We start from the raw sequence: 27,554 nt of genomic DNA, 5'->3' as shown, positions 1-27,554 counted from the left end.
TACTACTACGTCATGAGATCAAGACATCTTGGGTTTTCTAAGAGCGGGTCTTCTTACTGGCATGTTTTCTTCCTCATCAGAAGATATGCCTTTACCCCGTTTTTGGCTTGCCTCTCAGAGGTCCTTTTGTTAGATCACCTCATGCCACTGAGGTAGGTGCGACAATAACCAGCCGAATTATTCCCATAGATGAGTTACCTTATACGTGCGCAGCTTGTGAGTGCTGCTTTTGTGATCATATGATGGACGGGCTTATGGAAGTGTAAAGAGTTCTTCTATCTTTACTGTATATGTTCCAAGAATGAATAAAGTTTAAATCTTGTTCTTGTCTTGACCCTTACTCTCTTTGAGACTTTTTTATTTGGTGGTTAATCTTAATTAAATCTTTCTCTAAGTCTCATGTTCGTGCATCCCGCGAAATTATTCCAAGTTTGCGAGATGAGGACATCTCGCATTTTTCAAGTGTGAGAGAATGTAAGATTCCTCCCCAGCCTCTCAAAATGTCCAGCATATTCCCCTGTAATCAATTTCCTCTTCAGAAATATAAGAGATCTCGTCTCTACCTGTTTTGACATAGAGAGAGAAAATATTCTAGAGAGAGAATATTCAGATTATGAATATTTTTGGATAGAAAAATAACTCATCTTATTAAAATAAGTTTCCCTGAAACAGAAATTCAAAAAGAACTTTCCAATGTGCAATTGGAATTTATTGGAAATGGGTATAAAGGACCTTAGCCTAAGGGTCTAGATTTTCAGAAATTTTTGGATTATGGTCCAATTAAGGTTCCTATAGGCCAATAGCATCAATCCATGTGTAGGGAGGAGATAAATCCAATTTGTAAAAGAAGATGCCCAAAAATGAGTAAATGCTCACATAAGATGAAGAGTTGACTATGTACAAGGTTTATTAGTAAGAAACTATGAGTAATATAAAAAATATGAGATATTTTTGATATCCAAAAATGAGTAAATGCTCACATAAGATGAAGAGTTGAAAATGTACAAGGTTTATTAGTAAGAAACTATGAGTAATATAAAAAATATGAGATATTTTGGATATCCAAAAATGAGTAAATGCTCACATAAGATGAAGAGTTGAAAATTCTAGAATTCAGTTAGCTTTGGTTAGAGCTTCCCTCTCCTATAAATAGAACATGAGTCCTTTGAAAAAAATAGAAGAATTTTACTATACTAGAGTTATGCTGAAATAATGCTAATTTCTACTATTCTCTAAAATTCTCTCCAAATTGAAGAAATTGGAGCTTCCCTCTTTCTTCAATCCCCATTGGTGGCTCCATCAACATACTTAACCAATTGATTGGTTGGGGGCCTCTACCGTGAACAAAGAATCAAGCAATTTGTAAGGTAATTAGTGAATTTTGATCATTTTCTATAATTTCTCAATGTTTCTCTCTTCTCAACCCCTCTCAAGCTTGAGAAGCTTAATTGGAATGGTTTTTGAATGCTATTGAAGTTAATTGATGAATGGTAGTGAAGAGTTACATAATTTGATGAATGCTATTAAAGTTAATTAATTAATGATAGTTAAGAATTACATAAATTTCTATTTATGCTTAATTCTAATGGTTTTTATATAATTTCTCTCTCTCACTCAAGAAATGGTCATAGTCATGATCCATTCTCAATCCAAATGAAGTTTTTCATAAAGCTTTTCCTTAATCCAAGATTAATCTATGCTTGAGGTCAAATTAATGGCTTTTTTCTATGCTTTTAGTTTATGTATTTCATGAATATTGATGATTCAACCCATTATTGGGTTAATGATCCAATTAGGGATCATTCTAATCATTTTCTTCATGATAAGCTTTATCCTTCAAAATAAATTGAGATTTATCAGTCATGGTAGCGGAGCTATGGCAAAATTTTTATAAAAATTACACATAAAATAATTTTATTCAAAGCATGAAAAGAGAACTTCCTACCATATTCTAGGAATTATCATCCTAGATTAATTGAAAGAATTTTATTGTAATCATGGAGAAATTGATTTTTATGTTATGCATAATTAATGATTATTTTATTATAAAAGTGTTTCTTTTATCATATTTGGATTTCATGCATAGAGGTATGCATAAAAGAATTATTATTTTAATATAAAAGTGTTTCTTTTATCATATTTTGATTTCATACATAGAGGTATGCATAAAAGAATTATTATTTTAATATAAAAGTGTTTCTTTTATCATATTTGAATTTCATGCATAGAGGTATGCATAAAAGTTGATTATTTTATTATAAAAGTGTTTCTTTTATCATATTTGAATTTCATGCATAGAGGTATGCATAAAAGTTGATTATTTTATTATAAAAGTGTGACTTTTATCATATTTGGATTTCATGCATAGAGGTATGCATAAAAGTTGATTATTTTATTATAAAAGTGTTACTTTTATCATATTTGGATTTCATGCATAGAGGTATGCATAAAAGTTGATTATTTTATTATAAAAGTGTTTCTTTTATCATATTTGGATTTCATGCATAGAGGTATGCATAAAAGTTGATTATTTTATTATAAAAGTGTGACTTTTATCATATTTGGATTTCATGCATAGAGGTATGCATAAAAGTTGATTATTTTATTATAAAAGTGTGACTTTTATCATATTTGGATTTCATGCATAGAGGTATGCATAAAAGTTGATTATTTTATTATAAAAATGTGACTTTTATCATATTTGGATTTCATGCATAGAGGTATGCATAAAAGTTGATTATTTTATTGTAAAAGTGTTACTTTTATCATATTAGATTTCATGTATAGAGGTATGCATAAAAGATATTCTTTTTATACTAAAAGTGTGATTTTCATCATAAATGGATTTTATGCACAACTTAGATGCATAAGAGAAATTCTTTTATTCTAAAAGTGTAATTCCTACCAAATTGAATTTATGCATAAGAAGATACATAAAAGATTGATTTTTAAATTCAAAGTGTCATTCTCATCTAAATTAAATTTATGCATAGGAAGATGCATAAAAGAATGGAATTTCAATTCAAAAGTGTTATTCTCATCCAAATTGAGTTTATGCATAGGAAGATGCATAAAAGATGGATTTTTAATTCAAAAGTGTCAATTCTTATCTAAATTGAGTTTATGCATAGGAAGATGCATAAGAGATGGAATTTTAATTCAAAAGTGTCATTTTCATTTAAAATGAATTTATGCATAGGAAGTTGCATAAAAGATTGATTTTTAAATGAGATGTGAAAAGATGTGATAAGATGTGTATGAGATGTGATAGGATATGATAAGAGGTGTATGAGATGTGATAGAATGTGCTAAGATGAGTTAGGATGTGTTAAGATGTGTATGGGACGAGGTAGAGAGTGTATCTGATGGGATAAGATGTATATGGGATGTGTTAGGGCGAGAATGGATGTAGTATGGATGTATGGATGTAGATACGGATGTATGTATGTATGTGGATGTGGATGTATGAATGAGGATGTGAAAATGGATGTATGTATGTAGATGTGGATGTATGGATGTGAATGTGAATGAAGATGTGGATGTGGATGTATGGATGTAGATGTATGTATGTGAATGTGGATGTATGAATGAGGATGTGAAAATAGATGTATGCATTTAGATGCGTATGTATGAATGTGAAATTGGATGTAGATGTGGATGTACGAACATGGATATGTATGTAGAATAATGAATGTGAAGGTGTATGTGAAATAATGTGTAGTCTATATGAGTGAATGGATGAGAATGAGTACACATTGAATGGAATGTGGAATAAGTAATGTGGTCCGAGAGTGGATAATGTGGAAAGACGAGAGTTCGTTATAGAAACTGTATTTTGTGACTGTTTGTAAATGACTGTTTTATGTCAAGAATGCTGGGGAAGCATTTTGACCGTCTTGAGGATTAAGGTCATGAAGACCGAACTGATAAAGTTGCAACTGCTGACGGAGAGTCAATGGAGGACGTCTCGCGTAGCAAGGTCGATCGAGGTCTTGACCAGCCTCAGTTCGATTTAAATGGTGAGCTTCCGGTACGGTGGATGAGGGACCAAGGAAGCGGCCTATGAGTGAAGCGCTAGGTTACCTGCGAAGGATCCTAGAGGGTGCTGACCATACAGTGCTCGGGCTCTGGGTCGCCGAAGATACCCACACGTGCGTCGAGGAAGATATTGGAACAAGGAGTAAGAGTTGTTTTCTGAAACCGGGCATGGATCTGGTTGATTGACCTTGCTGGTCCTCAAAACGGATGAGTCCATGGCTCTTTTATATGGATATGTGGGTTGATCTTGCTGATCTTCCACGGAGATTCCATTCTATTATATGAATATATTGCCGGTTACTATGAGCTAGGAACTATGGAAAAGGCCCCTGAGTGAACAGGTGGTGAGCGTTCTGGTTGCCAATGATGCCATAAGTATACCGATGAATGAATGACTGAGAATAAGGATTCAACCATAGACTTTGAGGATTGTCATCAGTGACATAATGGTTTCATTAAAGGATTGTTTTAAAGTTAGCTGATGCTAAGAAAAAGGCAATTTCATATTGGGGGTGTGTAAGTGGTGTGACTAATTTTATGTTTGCATGAACTTCCGGCTAGGGGACCTTGGAACTCTTTTCCTTGGTACCCGGGACAAAACCTAACCAAATTCTTAATTGGATCCCATCACTACAGTGGTTGGGCGGTTGGCTAACCCATGGGACTGGATGGGGTTAGGCTCGACTGATGGATCCGTAAATCGAGACTCAATTTTTGTCATTACGATAGATAAAGTAAATCCCGGATAGTAATTGTTCTATGGATAGGAATCAACGGCTGTGCCTCTTGATGGGGAAAAAAGCGTTGATCCCAATGATCCAAGTGCAAGTTTCTTCCTTGATCTGACCGAGTATCTTTATAGGTGCAGTCGGATCAGCATGATCAGTAATGATCTTGACTACGTTAGAGTAAAAAGTTATCCTGGTGGAATCGCCCGTGTGCTTTCCGGGTAAGGGAAGTTTTTTCGGGTTCGGTTTTAGAAAAACCGACGGATTAGTCTCTTGTCCGGATATCCGTGGTGGACGAGGCCCAAGTGTGAGACCCCTGTCCCGTGCGAGAAGTGCTACTTCCGCTGCTAGTACCTCGAATCCGTTGCTCGGTGGGGACAGGGATCTCACAGTTGGTATCAGAGCATTTGGCTAATAAAGATCAACTGAGAAACCAAATATGTCAAAAATTTATCAAGAAGCACAAAAAAGGTTGTAATTGTGTGATATAATTCATACAATTTGATATTCAAACTGAAATTCGTAATTTGGTAATTGGGTCTTCAGATGGAAATACCGCAATTATATAGAATCCCTGACTTGCTTGAGGCCTAGACATGATGGTATTTACCTTATAATTCCAAGGGCCGTGACTACCGTATATACCGAGAGTATAACTGCAGCTCTTTACTGACAGTATATACGAGTAAATCTAAGACTTGAAATTATAAGCGTTAATGCTATCCAGATGATGATTTCGAATGTGATTGATATGATTTTTAATTCTGTTTGAGAATTGATGAATTGATTTGGATTCTGATTGAAAATTCTGATTGAAAAATGATGATTTCTGAAATTAGTTGAAATATAATAATCTGAACAAAACCACAATGAGGATTAATGGGACGAGTCCCTGTGATGATATTCATATAACTGGAATGATGATAATGAATTCAGCAAATCCCTATGAGATTAGTAGATTGTGTTGTCAGATTGCTACTGTTAACACTTGACTTGGTAGATCAAGTTAAGGGATGACAAATTGAGGACTAGCTTAACTGAAATTCCCGTAGAGGAATGTTCAGAAGGGAATTTTTTGGTCTAATGGACCATTATCGTGTTAAAGATATGAATGATATGATTGAATGAATTGTTATTTAATGATGAGTTCTATTTAAAGGATGATTATCCCCGTATTCTGTTGGGTTGACCAGAATATAAGGAACCCCAGAATAAATTGGATCTTAAGAAAAAGAGTTGTCCTCTACTTGGCGAGATGAGGACATCTCGCACTTTTTAAGTGGGGTAGAATGTAAGATTCCTCCTCCAGCCTTCGAGGTATGCAGGAGTAAGAATCTCCCTTCCCTCTCTAAAATAAAAGAAAGATTCTGTTTAAAAAGGGAAGACACTTTCCCCAGAATACTTCTCAGGAGCCCACCTGTTTTAAGGATTCAGAACGATGAGTTCAGAAGTGAGAACCGATGTTTTGGATACCAAGGTTTTGGTCATCAGTTAAAAAGACTGCCTGACTCCTACCATGAAAAGGACACAGGGAAGTCTAGAACCCAAATTCAAAGACCAATTCCTTCATACCAATCTAATCAGGGTCCGTTTCGGACAAGATTGCTTAACTCCATTAACTAGGTCCGACCCATTGATTAGGGTCGAGATGACCAGTCAAATGCTTGGCGACTTAGAGCAACAGATGCAGGCAATTCATAAAGATATAAACGCTACCCAGGATCGACAGAGACAATATACAGATAAGAAGAGGACAATCAGAGAATTCAAAGAAGCAGTTATAGTCTTCATTTGAATACGGACCAAAAGAATTTCTTTATCTCTAGGGGAGTATAAGTAGTTATCCCCCAGATATTGTGGACCAAAGAAAGTAGGTGACTTAGCCTACGAACTTCTTTTATCTCTTCATCTCAAAGTTCTTAATGCCTTCTATAGAAAAATGTGCCAAACCCAAATCATGGAAAGACGGTAAAACTTCAATGGCAAGATACCGTTGGCTTCTAGGTTACGCTAGCTCCTTCCTTTATATAAGTCGTAACTTTTACTTGTCGCTCACAGTAATCTTACTTCCATCGATCTCCTTTCTTTCTTAATCTCCTTCATGGCTTGGCAACAAGAATTAGTTTTATCCATGATGATTTCTCACCTTCAAGACGCAAGCGAGTCTGTGAAGAAGGATTTTATAGAACAGTATGAGCGCTCACTTTTTCCTCACTTGGGAACTTCTGTAGCTCAGACCAAATGGCGGACCTATCAAGACATAACTAGGGTAACACCCTGGGGTCAGCAGCACTTTTGTAACAATGTTTGCTTGGCCATGGTTATTGAAGCCTTGGGTTTGGGTCCCCGATACTACTACGTCATGAGATCAAGACATCTTGGGTTTTCTAAGAGCGGGTCTTCTTACTGGCATGTTTTCTTCCTCATCAGAAGATATGCCTTTACCCCGTTTTTGGCTTGCCTCTCAGAGGTCCTTTTGTTAGATCACCTCATGCCACTGAGGTAGGTGCGACAATAACCAGCCGAATTATTCCCATAGATGAGTTACCTTATACGTGCGCAGCTTGTGAGTGCTGCTTTTGTGATCATATGATGGACGGGCTTATGGAAGTGTAAAGAGTTCTTCTATCTTTACTGTATATGTTCCAAGAATGAATAAAGTTTAAATCTTGTTCTTGTCTTGACCCTTACTCTCTTTGAGACTTTTTTATTTGGTGGTTAATCTTAATTAAATCTTTCTCTAAGTCTCATGTTCGTGCATCCCGCGAAATTATTCCAAGTTTGCGAGATGAGGACATCTCGCATTTTTCAAGTGTGAGAGAATGTAAGATTCCTCCCCAGCCTCTCAAAATGTCCAGCATATTCCCCTGTAATCAATTTCCTCTTCAGAAATATAAGAGATCTCGTCTCTACCTGTTTTGACATAGAGAGAGAAAATATTCTAGAGAGAGAATATTCAGATTATGAATATTTTTGGATAGAAAAATAACTCATCTTATTAAAATAAGTTCCCCTGAAACAGAAATTCAAAAAGAACTTTCCAATGTGCAATTGGAATTTATTGGAAATGGGTATAAAGGACCTTAGCCTAAGGGTCTAGATTTTCAGAAATTTTTGGATTATGGTCCAATTAAGGTTCCTATAGGCCAATAGCATCAATCCATGTGTAGGGAGGAGATAAATCCAATTTGTAAAAGAAGATGCCCAAAAATGAGTAAATGCTCACATAAGATGAAGAGTTGACTATGTACAAGGTTTATTAGTAAGAAACTATGAGTAATATAAAAAATATGAGATATTTTTGATATCCAAAAATGAGTAAATGCTCACATAAGATGAAGAGTTGAAAATGTACAAGGTTTATTAGTAAGAAACTATGAGTAATATAAAAAATATGAGATATTTTGGATATCCAAAAACGAGTAAATGCTCACATAAGATGAAGAGTTGAAAATTCTAGAATTCAGTTAGCTTTGGTTAGAGCTTCCCTCTCCTATAAATAGAACATGAGTCCTTTGAAAAAAATAGAAGAATTTTACTATACTAGAGTTATGCTGAAATAATGCTAATTTCTACTATTCTCTAAAATTCTCTCCAAATTGAAGAAATTGGAGCTTCCCTCTTTCTTCAATCCCCATTGGTGGCTCCATCAACATACTTAACCAATTGATTGGTTGGGGGCCTCTACCGTGAACAAAGAATCAAGCAATTTGTAAGGTAATTAGTGAATTTTGATCATTTTCTATAATTTCTCAATGTTTCTCTCTTCTCAACCCCTCTCAAGCTTGAGAAGCTTAATTGGAATGGTTTTTGAATGCTATTGAAGTTAATTGATGAATGGTAGTGAAGAGTTACATAATTTGATGAATGCTATTGAAGTTAATTAATTAATGATAGTTAAGAATTACATAAATTTCTATTTATGCTTAATTCTAATGGTTTTTATATAATTTCTCTCTCTCACTCAAGAAATGGTCATAGTCATGATCCATTCTCAATCCAAATGAAGTTTTTCATAAAGCTTTTCCTTAATCCAAGATTAATCTATGCTTGAGGTCAAATTAATGGCTTTTTTCTATGCTTTTAGTTTATGTATTTCATGAATATTGATGATTCAACCCATTATTGGGTTAATGATCCAATTAGGGATCATTCTAATCATTTTCTTCATGATAAGCTTTATCCTTCAAAATAAATTGAGATTTATCAGTCATGGTAGCGGAGCTATGGCAAAATTTTTATAAAAATTACACATAAAATAATTTTATTCAAAGCATGAAAAGAGAACTTCCTACCATATTCTAGGAATTATCATCCTAGATTAATTGAAAGAATTTTATTGTAATCATGGAGAAATTGATTTTTATGTTATGCATAATTAATGATTATTTTATTGTAAAAGTGTTTCTTTTATCATATTTGGATTTCATGCATAGAGGTATGCATAAAAGAATTATTATTTTAATATAAAAGTGTTTCTTTTATCATATTTTGATTTCATACATAGAGGTATGCATAAAAGAATTATTATTTTAATATAAAAGTGTTTCTTTTATCATATTTGAATTTCATGCATAGAGGTATGCATAAAAGTTGATTATTTTATTATAAAAGTGTTTCTTTTATCATATTTGAATTTCATGCATAGAGGTATGCATAAAAGTTGATTATTTTATTATAAAAGTGTGACTTTTATCATATTTGGATTTCATGCATAGAGGTATGCATAAAAGTTGATTATTTTATTATAAAAGTGTGACTTTTATCATATTTGGATTTCATGCATAGAGGTATGCATAAAAGTTGATTATTTTATTATAAAAGTGTTTCTTTTATCATATTTGAATTTCATGCATAGAGGTATGCATAAAAGTTGATTATTTTATTATAAAAGTGTGACTTTTATCATATTTGGATTTCATGCATAGAGGTATGCATAAAAGTTGATTATTTTATTATAAAAGTGTGACTTTTATCATATTTGGATTTCATGCATAGAGGTATGCATAAAAGTTGATTATTTTATTATAAAAGTGTGACTTTTATCATATTTGGATTTCATGCATAGAGGTATGCATAAAAGTTGATTATTTTATTATAAAAATGTGACTTTTATCATATTTGGATTTCATGCATAGAGGTATGCATAAAAGTTGATTATTTTATTGTAAAAGTGTTACTTTTATCATATTAGATTTCATGTATAGAGGTATGCATAAAAGATATTCTTTTTATACTAAAAGTGTGATTTTCATCATAAATGGATTTTATGCACAACTTAGATGCATAAGAGAAATTCTTTTATTCTAAAAGTGTAATTCCTACCAAATTGAATTTATGCATAAGAAGATACATAAAAGATTGATTTTTAAATTCAAAGTGTCATTCTCATCTAAATTAAATTTATGCATAGGAAGATGCATAAAAGAATGGAATTTCAATTCAAAAGTGTTATTCTCATCCAAATTGAATTTATGCATAGGAAGATGCATAAAAGATGGATTTTTAATTCAAAAGTGTCAATTCTTATCTAAATTGAGTTTATGCATAGGAAGATGCATAAGAGATGGAATTTTAATTCAAAAGTGTCATTTTCATTTAAAATGAATTTATGCATAGGAAGTTGCATAAAAGATTGATTTTTAAATGAGATGTGAAAAGATGTGATAAGATGTGTATGAGATGTGATAGGATATGATAAGAGGTGTATGAGATGTGATAGAATGTGCTAAGATGAGTTAGGATGTGTTAAGATGTGTATGGGACGAGGTAGAGAGTGTATCTGATGGGATAAGATGTATATGGGATGTGTTAGGGCGAGAATGGATGTAGTATGGATGTATGGATGTAGATACGGATGTATGTATGTATGTGGATGTGGATGTATGAATGAGGATGTGAAAATGGATGTATGTATGTAGATGTGGATGTATGGATGTGAATGTGAATGAAGATGTGGATGTGGATGTATGGATGTAGATGTATGTATGTGAATGTGGATGTATGAATGAGGATGTGAAAATAGATGTATGCATTTAGATGCGTATGTATGAATGTGAAATTGGATGTAGATGTGGATGTACGAACATGGATATGTATGTAGAATAATGAATGTGAAGGTGTATGTGAAATAATGTGTAGTCTATATGAGTGAATGGATGAGAATGAGTACACATTGAATGGAATGTGGAATAAGTAATGTGGTCCGAGAGTGGATAATGTGGAAAGACGAGAGTTCGTTATAGAAACTGTATTTTGTGACTGTTTGTAAATGACTGTTTTATGTCAAGAATGCTGGGGAAGCATTTTGACCGTCTTGAGGATTAAGGTCATGAAGACCGAACTGATAAAGTTGCAACTGCTGACGGAGAGTCAATGGAGGACGTCTCGCGTAGCAAGGTCGATCGAGGTCTTGACCAGCCTCAGTTCGATTTAAATGGTGAGCTTCCGGTACGGTGGATGAGGGACCAAGGAAGCGGCCTATGAGTGAAGCGCTAGGTTACCTGCGAAGGATCCTAGAGGGTGCTGACCATACAGTGCTCGGGCTCTGGGTCGCCGAAGATACCCACACGTGCGTCGAGGAAGATATTGGAACAAGGAGTAAGAGTTGTTTTCTGAAACCGGGCATGGATCTGGTTGATTGACCTTGCTGGTCCTCAACGGATGAGTCCATGGCTCTTTTATATGGATATGTGGGTTGATCTTGCTGATCTTCCACGGAGATTCCATTCTATTATATGAATATATTGCCGGTTACTATGAGCTAGGAACTATGGAAAAGGCTCCTGAGTGAACAGGTGGTGAGCGTTCTGGTTGCCAATGATGCCATAAGTATACAGATGAATGAATGACTGAAAATAAGGATTCAACCATAGACTTTGAGGATTGTCATCAGTGACATAATGGTTTCATTAAAGTATTGTTTTAAAGTTAGCTGATGCTAAGAAAAAGGCAATTTCATATTGGGGGTGTGTAAGTGGTGTGACTAATTTTATGTTTGCATGAACTTCCGGCTAGGGGACCTTGGAACTCTTTTCCTTGGTACCCGGGACAAAACCTAACCAATTTCTTAATTGGATCCCATCACTACAGTGGTTGGGCGGTTGGCTAACCCATGGGACTGGATGGGGTTAGGCTGGACTGATGGATCCGTAAATCGAGACTCAATTTTTGTCATTACGATAGATAAAGTAAATCCCGGATAGTAATTGTTCTATGGATAGGAATCAACGGCTGTGCCTCTTGATGGGGAAAAAAGCGTTGATCCCAATGATCCAAGTGCAAGTTTCTTCCTTGATCTGACCGAGTATCTTTATAGGTGCAGTCGGATCAGCGTGATCAGTAATGATCTTGACTACGTTAGAGTAAAAAGTTATCCTGGTGGAATCGCCCGTGCTTTCCGGGTAAGGGAAGTTTTTTCGGGTTCGGTTTTAGAAAAACCGACGGATTAGTCTCTTGTCCGGATATCCGTGGTGGACGAGGCCCAAGTGTGAGACCCCTGTCCCGCGCGAGAAGTGCTACTTCCGCTGCTAGTACCTCGAATCCGTTGCTCGGTGGGGACAGGGATCTCACAGTTGGTATCAGAGCATTTGGCTAATAAAGATCAACTGAGAAACCAAATATGTCAAAAATTTATCAAGAAGCACAAAAAAGGTTGTAATTGTGTGATATAATTCATACAATTTGATATTCAAACTGAAATTCGTAATTTGGTAATTGGGTCTTCAGATGGAAATACCGCAATTATATAGAATCCCTGACTTGCTTGAGGCCTAGACATGATGGTATTTACCTTGTAATTCCAAGGGCCGTGGACTACCGTATATACCGAGAGTATAACTGCAGCTCTTTACTGACAGTATATACGAGTAAATCTAAGACTTGAAATTATAAGCGTTAATGCTATCCAGATGATGATTTCGAATGTGATTGATATGATTTTTAATTCTGTTTGAGAATTGATGAATTGATTTGGATTCTGATTGAAAATTCTGATTGAAAAATGATGATTTCTGAAATTAGTTGAAATATAATAATCTGAACAAAACCACAATGAGGATTAATGGGACGAGTCCCTGTGATGATATTCATATAACTGGAATGATGATAATGAATTCAGCAAATCCCTATGAGATTAGTAGATTGTGTTGTCAGATTGCTACTGTTAACACTTGACTTGGTAGATCAAGTTAAGGGATGACAAATTGAGGACTAGCTTAACTGAAATTCCCGTAGAGGAATGTTCAGAAGGGAATTTTTTGGTCTAATGGACCATTATCGTGTTAAAGATATGAATGATATGATTGAATGAATTGTTATTTAATGATGAGTTCTATTTAAAGGATGATTATCCCCGTATTCTGTTGGGTTGACCAGAATATAAGGAACCCCAGAATAAATTGGATCTTAAGAAAAAGAGTTGTCCTCTACTTGGCGAGATGAGGACATCTCGCACTTTTTAAGTGGGGTAGAATGTAAGATTCCTCCTCCAGCCTTCGAGGTATACAGGAGTAAGAATCTCCCTTCCCTCTCTAAAATAAAAGAAAGATTCTGTTTAAAAAGGGAAGACACTTTCCCCAGAATACTTCTCAGGAGCCCACCTGTTTTAAGGATTCAGAACGATGAGTTCAGAAGTGAGAACCGATGTTTTGGATACCAAGGTTTTGGTCATCAGTTAAAAAGACTGCCCGACTCCTACCATGAAAAGGACACAGGGAAGTCTAGAACCCAAATTCAAAGACCAATTCCTTCATACCAATCTAATCAGGGTCCGTTTCGGACAAGATTGCTTAACTCCATTAACTAGGTCCGACCCATTGATTAGGGTCGAGATGACCAGTCAAATGCTTGGCGACTTAGAGCAACAGATGCATGCAATTCATAAAGATATAAATGCTGCCCAGGATCGACAGAGACAATATACAGATAAGAAGAGGACAATCAGAGAATTCAAAGAAGCAGTTATAGTCTTCATTTGAATACGGACCAAAAGAATTTCTTTATCTCTAGGGGAGTATAAGTAGTTATCCCCCAGATATTGTGGACCAAAGAAAGTAGGTGACTTAGCCTACGAACTTCTTTTATCTCTTCATCTCAAAGTTCTTAATGCCTTCTATAGAAAAATGTGCCAAACCCAAATCATGGAAAGACAGTAAAACTTCAGTGGCAAGATACCGTTGGCTTCTAGGTTACGCTAGCTCCTTCCTTTATATAAGTCGTAACTTTTACTTGTCGCTCACAGTAATCTTACTTCCATCGATCTCCTTTCTTTCTTAATCTCCTTCATGGCTTGGCAACAAGAATTAGTTTTATCCATGATGATTTCTCACCTTCAAGACGCAAGCGAGTCTGTGAAGAAGGATTTTATAGAACAGTATGAGCGCTCACTTTTTCCTCACTTGGGAACTTCTGTAGCTCAGACCAAATGGCGGACCTATCAAGACATAACTAGGGTAACACCCTGGGGTCAGCAGCACTTTTGTAACAATGTTTGCTTGGCCATGGTTATTGAAGCCTTGGGTTTGGGTCCCCGATACTACTGCGTCATGAGATCAAGACATCTTGGGTTTTCTAAGAGCGGGTCTTCTTACTGGCATGTTTTCTTCCTCATCAGAAGATATGCCTTTACCCCGTTTTTGGCTTGCCTCTCAGAGGTCCTTTTGTTAGATCACCTCATGCCACTGAGGTAGGTGCGGCAATAACCAGCCGAATTATTCCCATAGATGAGTTACCTTATACGTGCGCAGCTTGTGAGTGCTGCTTTTGTGATCATATGATGGACGGGCTTATGGAAGTGTAAAGAGTTCTTCTATCTTTACTGTATATGTTCCAAGAATGAATAAAGTTTAAATCTTGTTCTTGTCTTGACCCTTACTCTCTTTGAGACTTTTTTATTTGGTGGTTAATCTTAATTAAATCTTTCTCTAAGTCTCATGTTCGTGCATCTCGCGAAATTATTCCAAGTTTGCGAGATGAGGACATCTCGCATTTTTCAAGTGTGAGAGAATGTAAGATTCCTCCCCAGCCTCTCAAAATGTCCAGCATATTCCCCTGTAATCAATTTCCTCTTCAGAAATATAAGAGATCTCGTCTCTACCTGTTTTGACATAGAGAGAGAAAATATTCTAGAGAGAGAATATTCAGATTATGAATATTTTTGGATAGAAAAATAACTCATCTTATTAAAATAAGTTCCCCTGAAACAGAAATTCAAAAAGAACTTTCCAATGTGCAATTGGAATTTATTGGAAATGGGTATAAAGGACCTTAGCCTAAGGGTCTAGATTTTCAGAAATTTTTGGATTATGGTCCAATTAAGGTTCCTATGGGCCAATAGCATCAATCCATGTGTAGGGAGGAGATAAATCCAATTTGTAAAAGAAGATACCCAAAAATGAGTAAATGCTCACATAAGATGAAGAGTTGACTATGTACAAGGTTTATTAGTAAGAAACTATGAGTAATATAAAAAATATGAGATATTTTTGATATCCAAAAATGAGTAAATGCTCACATAAGATGAAGAGTTGAAAATGTACAAGGTTTATTAGTAAGAAACTATGAGTAATATCAAAAATATGAGATATTTTGGATATCCAAAAATGAGTAAATGCTCACATAAGATGAAGAGTTGAAAATGTACAAGGTTTATTAGTAAAAAACTATGAGCAATATTAAAAATATGAGATATTTTGGGTATAATGATTCTATTTTGACACATATGTAAGGAAGGGGAGTTCTTTGAAGGAGGTGCATATTTCACATTCTTGAATGAGTTTTAAACTCAAAAATAATGTGATATTTTTATCTCTCCTCTCTCTTGAATCAAACCAAATCAAAATGGAACCAAACCGAATCAAGAAGGAACCAAACTAGATCCAAATCTAGTCCAAATTCAACCAAACTGAATCTGGAAAATTCTAGAATTCAGTTAGCTTTGGTTAGAGCTTCCCTCTCCTATAAATAGAACATGAGTCCTTTGAAAAAAATAGAAGAATTTTACTATACTAGAGTTATGCTGAAATAATGCTAATTTCTACTATTCTCTAAAATTCTCTCCAAATTGAAGAAATTGGAGCTTCCCTCTTTCTTCAATCCCCATTGGTGGCTCCATCAACATACTTAACCAATTGATTGGTTGGGGGCCTCTACCGTGAACAAAGAATCAAGCAATTTGTAAGGTAATTAGTGAATTTTGATCATTTTCTATAATTTCTCAATGTTTCTCTCTTCTCAACCCCTCTCAAGCTTGAGAAGCTTAATTGGAATGGTTTTTGAATGCTATTGAAGTTAATTGATGAATGGTAGTGAAGAGTTACATAATTTGATGAATGCTATTGAAGTTAATTGATTAATGATAGTTAAGAATTACATAAATTTCTATTTATGCTTGATTCTAATGGTTTTTATATAATTTCTCTCTCTCACTCAAGAAATGGTCATACTCATGACCCATTTTCAATCCAATGCTTTTAGTTTATGTATTTCATGAATATTGATGATTCAACCCATTATTGGGTTAATGATCCAATTAGGGATCATTCTAATCATTTTCTTAATGATAAGCTTTATCCTTCAAAATAAATTGAGATTTATCAGTCATAGTAGCGGAGCTATGGCAAAATTTTTATAAAAATTACACATAAAATAATTTTATTCAAAGCATGAAAAGAGAACTTCCTACCATATTCTAGGAATTATTATCCTAGATTGATTGAAAGAATTTTATTGTAATCATGGAGAAATTGATTTTTATGTTATGCATAATTGATGATTATTTTATTGTAAAAGTGTTTCTTTTATAATATTTGGATCTTATGCATAGAGGTATGCATAAAAGAATTATTATTTTAATATAAAAGTGTTTCTTTTATCATATTTGGATTTCATGCATAGAGGTATACATAAAAGAATTATTATTTTAATATAAAAGTGTTTCTTTTATCATATTTGAATTTCATGCATAGAGGTATGCATAAAAGTTGATTATTTTATTATAAAAGTGTTTCTTTTATCATATTTGAATTTCATGCATAGAGGTATGCATAAAAGTTGATTATTTTATTATAAAAGTGTGACTTTTATCATATTTGGATTTCATGCATAGAGGTATGCATAAAAGTTGATTATTTTATTATAAAAGTGTGACTTTTATCATATTTGGATTTCATGCATAGAGGTATGCATAAAAGTTGATTATTTTATTATAAAAGTGTTTCTTTTATCATATTTGAATTTCATGCATAGAGATATACATAAAAGTTGATTATTTTATTATAAAAGTGTGACTTTTATCATATTTGGATTTCATGCATAGAGGTATGCATAAAAGTTGATTATTTTATTATAAAAGTGTGACTTTTATCATATTTAGATTTCATGCATAGAGGTATGCATAAAAGCTGATTATTTTATTATAAAAATGTGACTTTTATCATATTTGGATTTCATGCATAGAGGTATGCATAAAAGTTGATTATTTTATTGTAAAAGTGTTACTTTTATCATATTGGATTTCATGTATAGAGGTATGCATAAAAGATATTCTTTTTATACTAAAAGTGTGATTTTCATCATAAATGGATTTTATGCACAACTTAGATGCATAAGAGAAATTCTTTTATTCTAAAAGTGTAATTCCTACCAAATTGAATTTATGCATAAGAAGATACATAAAAGATTGATTTTTAAATTCAAAGTGTCATTCTCATCTAAATTAAATTTATGCATAGGAAGATGCATAAAAGAATGGAATTTCAATTCAAAAGTGTTATTCTCATCCAAATTGAATTTATGCATAGGAAGATGCATAAAAGATGGATTTTTAATTCAAAAGTGTCAATTCTCATCTAAATTGAGTTTATGCATAGGAAGATGCATAAGAGATGGAATTTTAATTCAAAAGTGTCATTTTCATTTAAAATGAATTTATGCATAGGAAGTTGCATAAAAGATTGATTTTTAAATGAGATGTGAAAAGATGTGATAAGATGTGTATGAGATGTGATAGGATATGATAAGAGGTGTATGAGATGTGGTAGAATGTGCTAAGATGAGTTAGGATGTGTTAAGATGTGTATGGGACGAGGTAGAGAGTGTATCTGATGGGATAAGATGTATATGGGATGTGTTAGGGCGAGAATGGATGTAGTATGGATGTATGGATGTAGATACGGATGTATGTATGTATGTGGATGTGGATGTACGAATGAGGATGTGAAAATGGATGTATGTATGTAGATGTGGATGTATGGATGTGAATGTGAATGAAGATGTGGATGTGGATGTATGGATGTAGATTCGGATGTAGATGTATGTATGTGAATGTGGATGTATAAATGAGGATGTGAAAATAGATGTATGCATTTAGATGCGTATGTATGAATGTGAAATTGGATGTAGATGTGGACGTACGAACATGGATATGTATGTAGAATAACGAATGTGAAGGTGTATGTGAAATAATGTGTAGTCTATATGAGTGAATGGATGAGAATGAGTACACATTGAATGGAATGTGGAATAAGTAATGTGGTCCGAGAGTGGATAATGTGGAAAGACGAGAGTTCGTTATAGAAACTGTATTTTGTGACTGTTTGTAAATGACTGTTTTATGTCAAGAATGCTGGGGAAGCATTTTGACCGTCTTGAGGATTAAGGTCATGAAGACCGAACTGATAAAGTTGCAACTGCTGACGGAGAGTCAATGGAGGACGTCTCGCGTAGCAAGTTCGATCGAGGTCTTGACCAGCCTCGGTTCGATTTAAATGGTGAGCTTCCGGTACGGTGGATGAGGGACCAAGGAAGCGGCCTATGAGTGAAGCGCTAGGTTACCTGCGAAGGATCCTAGAGGGTGCTGACCATACGGTGCTCGGGCTCTGGGTCGCCGAAGATACCCACACGTGCATCGAGGAAGATATTGGAACAAGGAGTAAGAGTTGTTTTCTGAAACCGGGCATGGATCTGGTTGATTGACCTTGCTGGTCCTCAACGGATGAGTCCATGGCTCTTTTATATGGATCTGTGGGTTGATCTTGCTGATCTTCCACGGAGATTCCATTCTATTATATGAATATATTGCCGGTTACTATGAGCTAGGAACTATGGAAAAGGCCCCTGAGTGAACAGGTGGTGAGCGTTCTGGTTGCCAATGATGCCATAAGTATACCGATGAATGAATGACTGAAAATAAGGATTCAACCATAGACTTTGAGGATTGTCATCAGTGACATAATGGTTTCATTAAAGGATTGTTTTAAAGTTAGCTGATGCTAAGAAAAAGGCAATTTCATATTGGGTGTGTTAGTGGTGTGACTAATTTTATGTTTGCAAAACCTAACCAAATTCTTAATTGGATCCCATCACTACAGTGGTTGGGCGGTTGGCTAACCCATGGGACTGGATGGGGTTAGGCTGGACTGATGGATCCATAAATCGAGACTCAATTTCTGTCATTACGATAGATAAAGTAAATCCCGGATAGTAATTGTTCTATGGATAGGAATCAACGGCTGTGCCTCTTGATGGGGAAAAAAGCGTTGATCCCAATGATCCAAGTGCAAGTTTCTTCCTTGATCTGACCGAGTATCTTTATAGGTGCAGTCGGATCAGCGTGATCAGTAATGATCTTGACTACGTTAGAGTAAAAAGTTATCCTGGTGGAATCGCCCGTGCTTTCCGAGTAAGGGAAGTTTTTCCGGGTTTGGTTTTGGAAAAACCGACGGATTAGTCTCTTGTCCGGATATCCGTGGACGAGGCCCAAGTGTGAGACCCCTGTCCCGCGCGAGAAGTGCTACTTCCGCTGCTAGTACCTCGAATCCGTTGCTCGGTGGGGACAGGGATCTCACAAGAAGTGTGTTAGTGTTTGTGAGCAATTAAGGAGTTATGAATTTATAGGCGAGAAGGTGCACATCCTGAGAGTGAAGGTTTATGTACCGTGAGATGACCGCGTAAAAAACCCATGAGACTATTTTCCGTGAAATAGGTCAAAGCCATGAAACAATCTTTTCGTGAGATAGGTTAACTCCGTGAGACGGGCTAAAACTGTGAGATGGTTTAACCCGTGAATTAGTTTTTTTGGGAGATAGATTAAAGCCATGAGATGGGCTAAAACCATGAAAGTGCAGGGTGTGAAACCCATGAGACTGTTTTTCGTGAAATAGTTTAAAACCGTGAAACTGTCTAAAACCATGAGATGGGCTAAAACCATGAGATGGTTTAGCCCATGAATTAGTTTTTCCGAGAGATAAGTTAAAGCCATGAGATGGGCTAAAATCGTGAAAGTGAAGGGTGTGAAACCCATGAGATTGTTTTCTATGAAACAGTCTAAAACCATGAAACAATCTAAAACCGTGAAACAGTATAAAACCATGAAAGTGTAGGGTGTAGTCCCGTGAAACTATTTTCCATGAAATTGCAGGGTGTAATCCCATGAAATTGTTTGTGCATATACCCTGTTTGAGAGTTTATTGGTGAGTGTAGTTTTATGTCGTGTTTAGGTGAAAGGAATAAAACACTCATAGCAGCAATCAGATTTTGTGAAACTGTAGTACCGTGAGAGTGTAGGGGGTGTGAGTTACAAACGTGGTTGCGGGGTTTTGTGAAACGATGAGAATGTAGGTTTATGTAGACAAGGAAAGAAATCAAACACACTTATGCAATTAAATAAACTCCTGTACTTGTATGAATTTCCTATCATGCAATTTTGATTATGTTCAAGAAGAAAAGAATCGAAAAAAAAACGAAAAGAAAATGAGAAGGCAAGGCACAAGCTCCCACCTTAACTTGGATATGTTGATTGCGTAGGCAGATGATTAGACGAATATCGAATGCGTGGAGATGCAAGCTTGAGGATCACACACAATGGAGGATGACAAATGCAGAATGCACAAAAAAAAGGAAAGAATTTTGATTTTTTGGCATGGCCATCCGACTGGGTTAGCTGTCTTAATAAAGTATGACATGTGGCCTCCCATGATTGGTCGAAGGAAAAGTGACCGTTTCATGGCGTGAACCATTGAGAACCGGTTCACAATGTGAAGTGTTTGGACTGTTGCACAATTTTGATTTTTTGGCATGGCCATCGGATTGGGTTAGCTGTCTTAATAAAGTATGACATGTGGCCTCCCATGATTGGTCGAAGGAAAAGTGACCGTTTCATGGCGTGAACCATTGAGAACCGGTTCACAATGTGAAGTGTTTGGACTGTTTCACAATGTAAACTATTTGGAACCAGTATATGACATGAACAGTTTTGAACCAATTCATGACATGAACAGTTTTGAACCAGTTCACGACATGAACCATTTTGTATAGAGTGCGTGGAAGGTTTATACCCTACATTCCTTTCATGCTCAAACACTCAATCATGCAATCAAAAATTGGTTGAATGAATTGAATGATCATTTTTCATTCTAACCCGTTTTTACCTTGTATCCATTTTTGAGTAATGGATACCTTTGTACTTCCATTTGTTTATTGCCATGGGAACCAAGGTGGTACTTTGGCACTTATGGGCATTTGTTTTTGCAATTGTTTTAACTCCGTGTGAGAGTGCTTGATCTTTCCCTTCATCCAAATGAAGAGTGCCTCTACTAAATCTTGTTGATTGGGATTTGTATCTGTGTCCATTTGTTGCCCCTTTTCTTTTTTCTTCACAAATGACATTGCCCAGCTCCTCTATCGTGGTGTGTACAATTGGCAGGTTTGCTATCTTTAGTTCATCATATTGAATTGGCTTCTTTCTCTAGACCAATGTTTGTGCATTCCTAGCATTTGTTTTAGCAGGGATTTGGCTTTGGTTGCTCTTACTGTCCCTTTCTTTATTTCTAAAGGTATTTGCAACAATGGGCTTTGGGCACCCATATTGCCTTGGTAATAGCCTTATGTCGCTAGCAATTCCTTTCGAATCCATTGCTTACGAGTGCCTTGTGGAGTGCGGCTTCATTTGGAATACTGTGGCTAACATTTGAAGGCCATCTCTATCCCTTGTCAGTAATTTGAACTTTTTTCCCTAATTCTTTAATCACTCCCTTCGCATCATTGTATAGCTGGATTTCGAGTTGATTCTTAGGCACCCACTGCTAAGTACCTGGTGACTTTGGCTATTTTTTTGCATATGGATTGTGGGGTTGATGTCTTCTCTGATAGATGAGATGCTGTTACTGTGCTTGGTGTTTCTATACCATCAATCATAGCTTGCTTCCCTTTGTTTATTGGGCTCCATAAGGGCACATAAATGACATTGTTGCCCTCGTTCAGTTGTGCCATTCTCTTTTCCCATTGGATATTGCAATTACTGGCACAAATCCAAGATCGACCCAGGATCATTTCGTCTTCCATGGATCCTGCAGGCATAACAAACACCTTTCCAACCAAGGGATGATTTCTGATGGACACATTAACACTTAGAAATCCCTCAACTTTTTTAGTTGACAAGTGCACACTTCATACTTGTCCATTGGTGGCCCATGTCTCATATGAGATCAAATTATGACTTGATCCCGTATCTCAAGGTGTGGTTTATCTTCTAGAGCTACCCATGTCTCATATGAGATCAGATTATGACTTGATCCCGTATCTATTAATGCAATGCTCGTCATATGACTTTTAGTCGTAGAGACTTTCACCCTGAGCCGTACTAGCACAATGTCCAATTCATCCTCATCAAGGAGGGTTAGTGAAGCCATGTTCACATGCAATACCCTCTTCTAGAGTATCTATTTGGCCTTGGCCTCTCTTGCCTTAGCTTCTTCCTGAGCTTGCTTAATTTTTTCTTTTGCGAGCTCCTTTAGTTGTTTTCAAAGATGTTCTTGCATGAGTATCTCTTGGGTCAATGGTACAAAATATTTTTTAAGCTTGCTTCCATTGACGTAACCCTCCATTGGTATGCCCTCAATTGTTTCAATTCTAACCGACCCTTGAGGTGTGATTTCGGACACTCGAAAAGGTCCTAATCCTCTGTACATGAGTTTCTTTTTTTTGGTGCTTCCTACACTATACATGAGGACAAGGTCCCCCATTTCTAGCTTCTTTTGTTTCAAGTTATTATTATCAAACCAACGTTTTCTTCATAACTTTTCAACCATAAGACCATGTGATGCAATTAGTCAGGTTTCATCAAGTTTCTCTAAGTCAATTAGCCTTTCGACTAATGCATTCTCAGTCAATCGTTCTTGCACCGCAATTCTTAGGCTTGGAAAACTAGGTACTCCATAGGCATTACCACTTCAACACCATAAGCTAGAGGGAAAGGAGTATATCCCGTCGCTACTTTATACGATGTTCAATATGCCCATAAAGATGCTGTTAGCTTATGTTCCCGATTCGTTCAACTTGCTTTTAATGTTTTTGTCAAGATAGTACACAAAATCTTGTTTGTACTTTTCGCTTGACCATTAGCCTGTGGATAATAAGGGGATGACTTCCGGGGGACTACAAAGAATCCAGCAAGTAAGTGATCAATCACCTCATTAATGAAGCGTGAACCGCGATCACTGCTAATGGGTAGCTGAATCTTGAAATGATTTGTTTATAGAAGAACTTAGCTGTTGTTCATGCATTAGCTTGTTTAGAGGCTCTGGCCGCCTCTGCCCATTTTGTGAAATAGTCTGTGGCCACGATCACATATTGGGCTTGTTTGGATGCGCAGTTGGACTAATAGGGCCAACAAAATCAATTTCCCATTTCTCAAAAGGTTGTCGTACAATAATAGTGGTAAGTGACATCATGTCCCTTTGTTGTTGAATAGTAAATTGTTGACACTCTTTGCACCTTTAACAAACTCCATGGCGTCCTCGAATAATGCAGGCCACCATAGTCCTACTTGAAGCACCTTGCAAGCTGTAATTTCCCCAGTGAAATGTCCTCTAGCTATCCTTGAGTGTGCTTCATCTCATATTGTGACAAATTCGTCTTCCCGCACACATCTCCTAAAGACATTGTTCTTACCTAGCTTGTATAGTTCTCTAGCAATTAATTAATAAGGTGCAACCAACTTAACAAGCTGACACATTTTATCTTTGTTCAAGGGTCATTCTTGCAAAAAACCATACGCTAGATAATCTGATATTTCTTCGCTCCATCCGGGCACCATGTCTAGTTTGAACAAATAAGCATCTCGCAGGTCATCAATCATCAACAACCAGTTTGCCGGTTTCCCATTTGGAATTATCGACATATGATCAACCAACACATGTTGTGTTCCCTTTCTTATCTCTTGACCGTAAAGTCGAATTCCAATAGTAATAACAACTAGCGTGTGATTCTTCTCGTGGTGCAAGGCTTGTTCACCAAGTATAATAAAGCCTGATTGTCCACAAAGAACACAAATTTGTTGGCCAATGGGTAATGTTGATACTTCTTGACAACATAAACCATGGACAACCCTTCTCATTCTGCGGTGGTATAATTCACCTTTGCATCATTCAATTGGCGACTAGCAAAGCCGACTCGGTAGTCTAGTTTGAACTCACCAAGCTATGCCAATATGTATCCAATATGTATCCAATAGCAAAGTTTAAGGCATCGATGTGCACATGAAACATAAGGTCCCAGTTAGGTGGTCTTAGAATTGGCGCACTGGCCAGTGCTTGCTTCAATATATCATATGCTTCCTGGCATTCTTTAGTCCATTCAAAGACAATGAGTAGCTTATATAATGGTTTGGCAATTTCAGCATAAAATATTATGAAGCGGTGATAATACCCAGCGTGGCCCATAAATCTCTGCACACCTTTGTAATTAGTGGGTGGGAGAAATTCCAAGATCAACCTAACTTTGCTTTCATCAGTGGATATACTGTTCTTAGAGACAATGTGTCCCAATATCACACCGTGTTTGACCAAGAATTGGCACTTTAAAGGGTTTAAGGATATATGATACAATTGACATTGCTCAAACACTCTGACAACTATTTACCTATTGATAATTATTCATATCATGATGGATTTCTTTTTTTTGAAAAGCGTTTATGCATAAATCGTCCATTTCGACAACTACTCCTAGAAGAATTGTATAAGCCTCCTTACATTGGTTATAGAGGCATCATTACTACTTTAAAATTAGTAATAGATGATTATTATTATCCTAACGTAAAGAATGATGTTTTCAACTTTGTTTCTAAATGTCTTGTTTGTTAAACGAATCAAGCAACATCCTGGCTTACTAATGCCTTTGCCTAGTCTTGATGGTCCTTTGGGAAGAAATTCTATGGATTTGATTACTTGTTTTCATGTTACTTCTATAGGTAATGATATGCTTTGGACTATTGTTGATAGATTTAGTAAGCAATCATATTTTATTGCATGCGAAAAGACATTGTCTACTTCACAAGCTGCATATCTTTTCATTAATCATGTCTCCACACATCATCATCTACCCAAAGCTATTGTATCTAATTATGACTTTAGATTATTTAATCATTTCTAGATTTCTTTATTTTCAAATCTAGGATCTAAAATTAATTTCACATATGCTTTCCATCCCCTGAAAGCAATGGCCAAACCGAAGCAACTAATAGTGCCATTCTAGATTTAGTAAGGTCCTACACAATCTCTACACTAGCCAATTGGGAGTAACATCTTCATTTGTTAAAATTTGTGTACAATAATACACCACACTTTACTATAGGAAAAGCTCCTTTTGAAGTTGTGTATGGTGAGAAATTACCGACACTTGCTTCTCAACTTTCACACATTGTCCCTGCAACTAGCTGATGATCTCACTAGAGACCATAGTCGTATATTACAACAAGTACATGAGACTATATCTAAATTCCAAACACAATATACCAGGCAAGCAAATAAGAAACAAAATCCAATCACTTTTCAAGAAGGTGATTATGTTTGGCTTCGTGTAGAAAAAAGAAGACTCAAAGTGTAGACATACACCCCGCAGTTAAATTAGTCCCTAGATTTTATGGCCCATTTAAGATTCTAACAAAAATTAATGACAATACTTACCATCTAGATATTCCATCACATTGGCATATTCATAACTCTTTTCACATTAATCTACTAAAACCATTTAGACTGTATGATGATCTTTCATTATTTGAAAAAGATTCTAAAATCCTCAAGCAAGAAATTATGTTAGACCATGAGCAGACAACAACAAGAAAAGGTAATATTAATCATTGATATTTGGTCAAGTAGTACAAAGGACATCCTCAATGGGGCTACCTGATCATGCCCTTGTCATCTATCCATCCTTGATTGCATCTTATGTTCATACTAGCCCATGATGATTATTTTATGATTTTGTGACAAATGAGGACAATTTCTTGTTGTCACCCTCGAGGCAAGTTATGAGGAGTAAATTTATGGAATATATATTCCCAAGTTTTTTATTATATATGAATGAGTTAATTCATGGAATATATATTCTCATGTTTTTCATTTTTTTATGAATTCTCATAGATGGGTTTAGATTGGGACGCCTTTCTAAACACGGACGATCGTAGCTTACTTTACGTGTATGCGAGTGCAGGAGTATTAGTCACATCATCTTGACGTTATGAGTTTTGTATGGTTGTTTATACTTTTAATCAATTAATTTATTAATTGATTGGCTTAGTTGATGTAAGCGTAGATGATTGGTGATGGTCATGAATATTTTGAGATGATCGATTATTTAGTGTCAACAAGTAATACTTGATTTTGTAACAAGCATCATTAATTCATTTTAGATGCACCATTGAATAGACCCACTAATGAATTTTACTTAGCCAATAGTGGTCTGGACCTACCCTAGCTTCTAGAGCAACAACCCCACTCTCAAGTGGGAAAACGATGACCTTCAACATTGATATTCTCCATCCTACTAGATCGAAGACATCCCATGGGAGCTCAATGTCCACTAGTGGGTGGTGTATTAGTATTCTTAAACAAATAATCAATCCAATCACACATGAAGTGGAGTATGTTGATGGTGGCCACCACAAGATCTATGAGATCATGCAACCCGCACGGGTGAACCAATAAAATGTAGTTGAACCTTTGAACCCCAAGGTTTGGAGATTCATAAATGGATAAGGGTGTAGAGTGTACATGGACACTTATGGGAACATCTACTGCCCTAAGGTTCTCACGGGAGAAACCCCTTTAGATCACACAAATGCTCGCATAGAAAGAGGGTCCCCTTTAGTGTCAACTGGTGGAATTCCAATTAGGGGCCTTATGGAGAGGACTCTATTGGAAAATCTAGATCCTCTTGCCTCGAGCCACTCACTCTTGGTCGAAGATTATTCTCATGTAGAAGTGCCAATTTGTCTGGGACTGCCTCATACATCTCAAGTGCACTGAGCCTCTGGACTTCTTGATAAATCTAACAAAGGCACCATCACATCAACAAGACCAAAGAACCTCGAGAAAAATATCAATCCAAGGCCTAGCAAGTTCCAAGACACTCTGGATCATTTGGAGGTCTTTGAGCAAATGTGCAAAGGCATAGGTGTGTTAGTGACGAACCTACTTAGATCTAGATTTTGGATTGACTCTAAATGGAGCAATTGGACGATGATTCCAAACCCTAGAGTCCCCTTATAAGGCCTCTAATGTTGCCTTAAAGAATTCTTTTAGGGTAGACTTCTTAGACTGGACCCAAGTGGAGTCATGTCCACCATCAGCTAAACAATGTCAAAAAGCGAGAGATTGAGTCAATGCAAGAATACATTCGATGCATAAGATATTATTACTCCCGCTACTCAATTGATAAAAAACTAAGTCAACCTCAATTGATTTCATTGTTTCATAAAATCAGAGGAGGGTAGTGTAATCATAGAGAGTGATG

This window comes from Cibotium barometz, chromosome 29 (genome assembly GCF_041138505.1).
Source record: "Cibotium barometz isolate CiBa-2024 chromosome 29, ASM4113850v1, whole genome shotgun sequence".
Classification (NCBI taxonomy): Eukaryota; Viridiplantae; Streptophyta; class Polypodiopsida; order Cyatheales; family Cibotiaceae; genus Cibotium; species Cibotium barometz.
Note: the sequence above shows the minus strand (reverse complement) of the source record.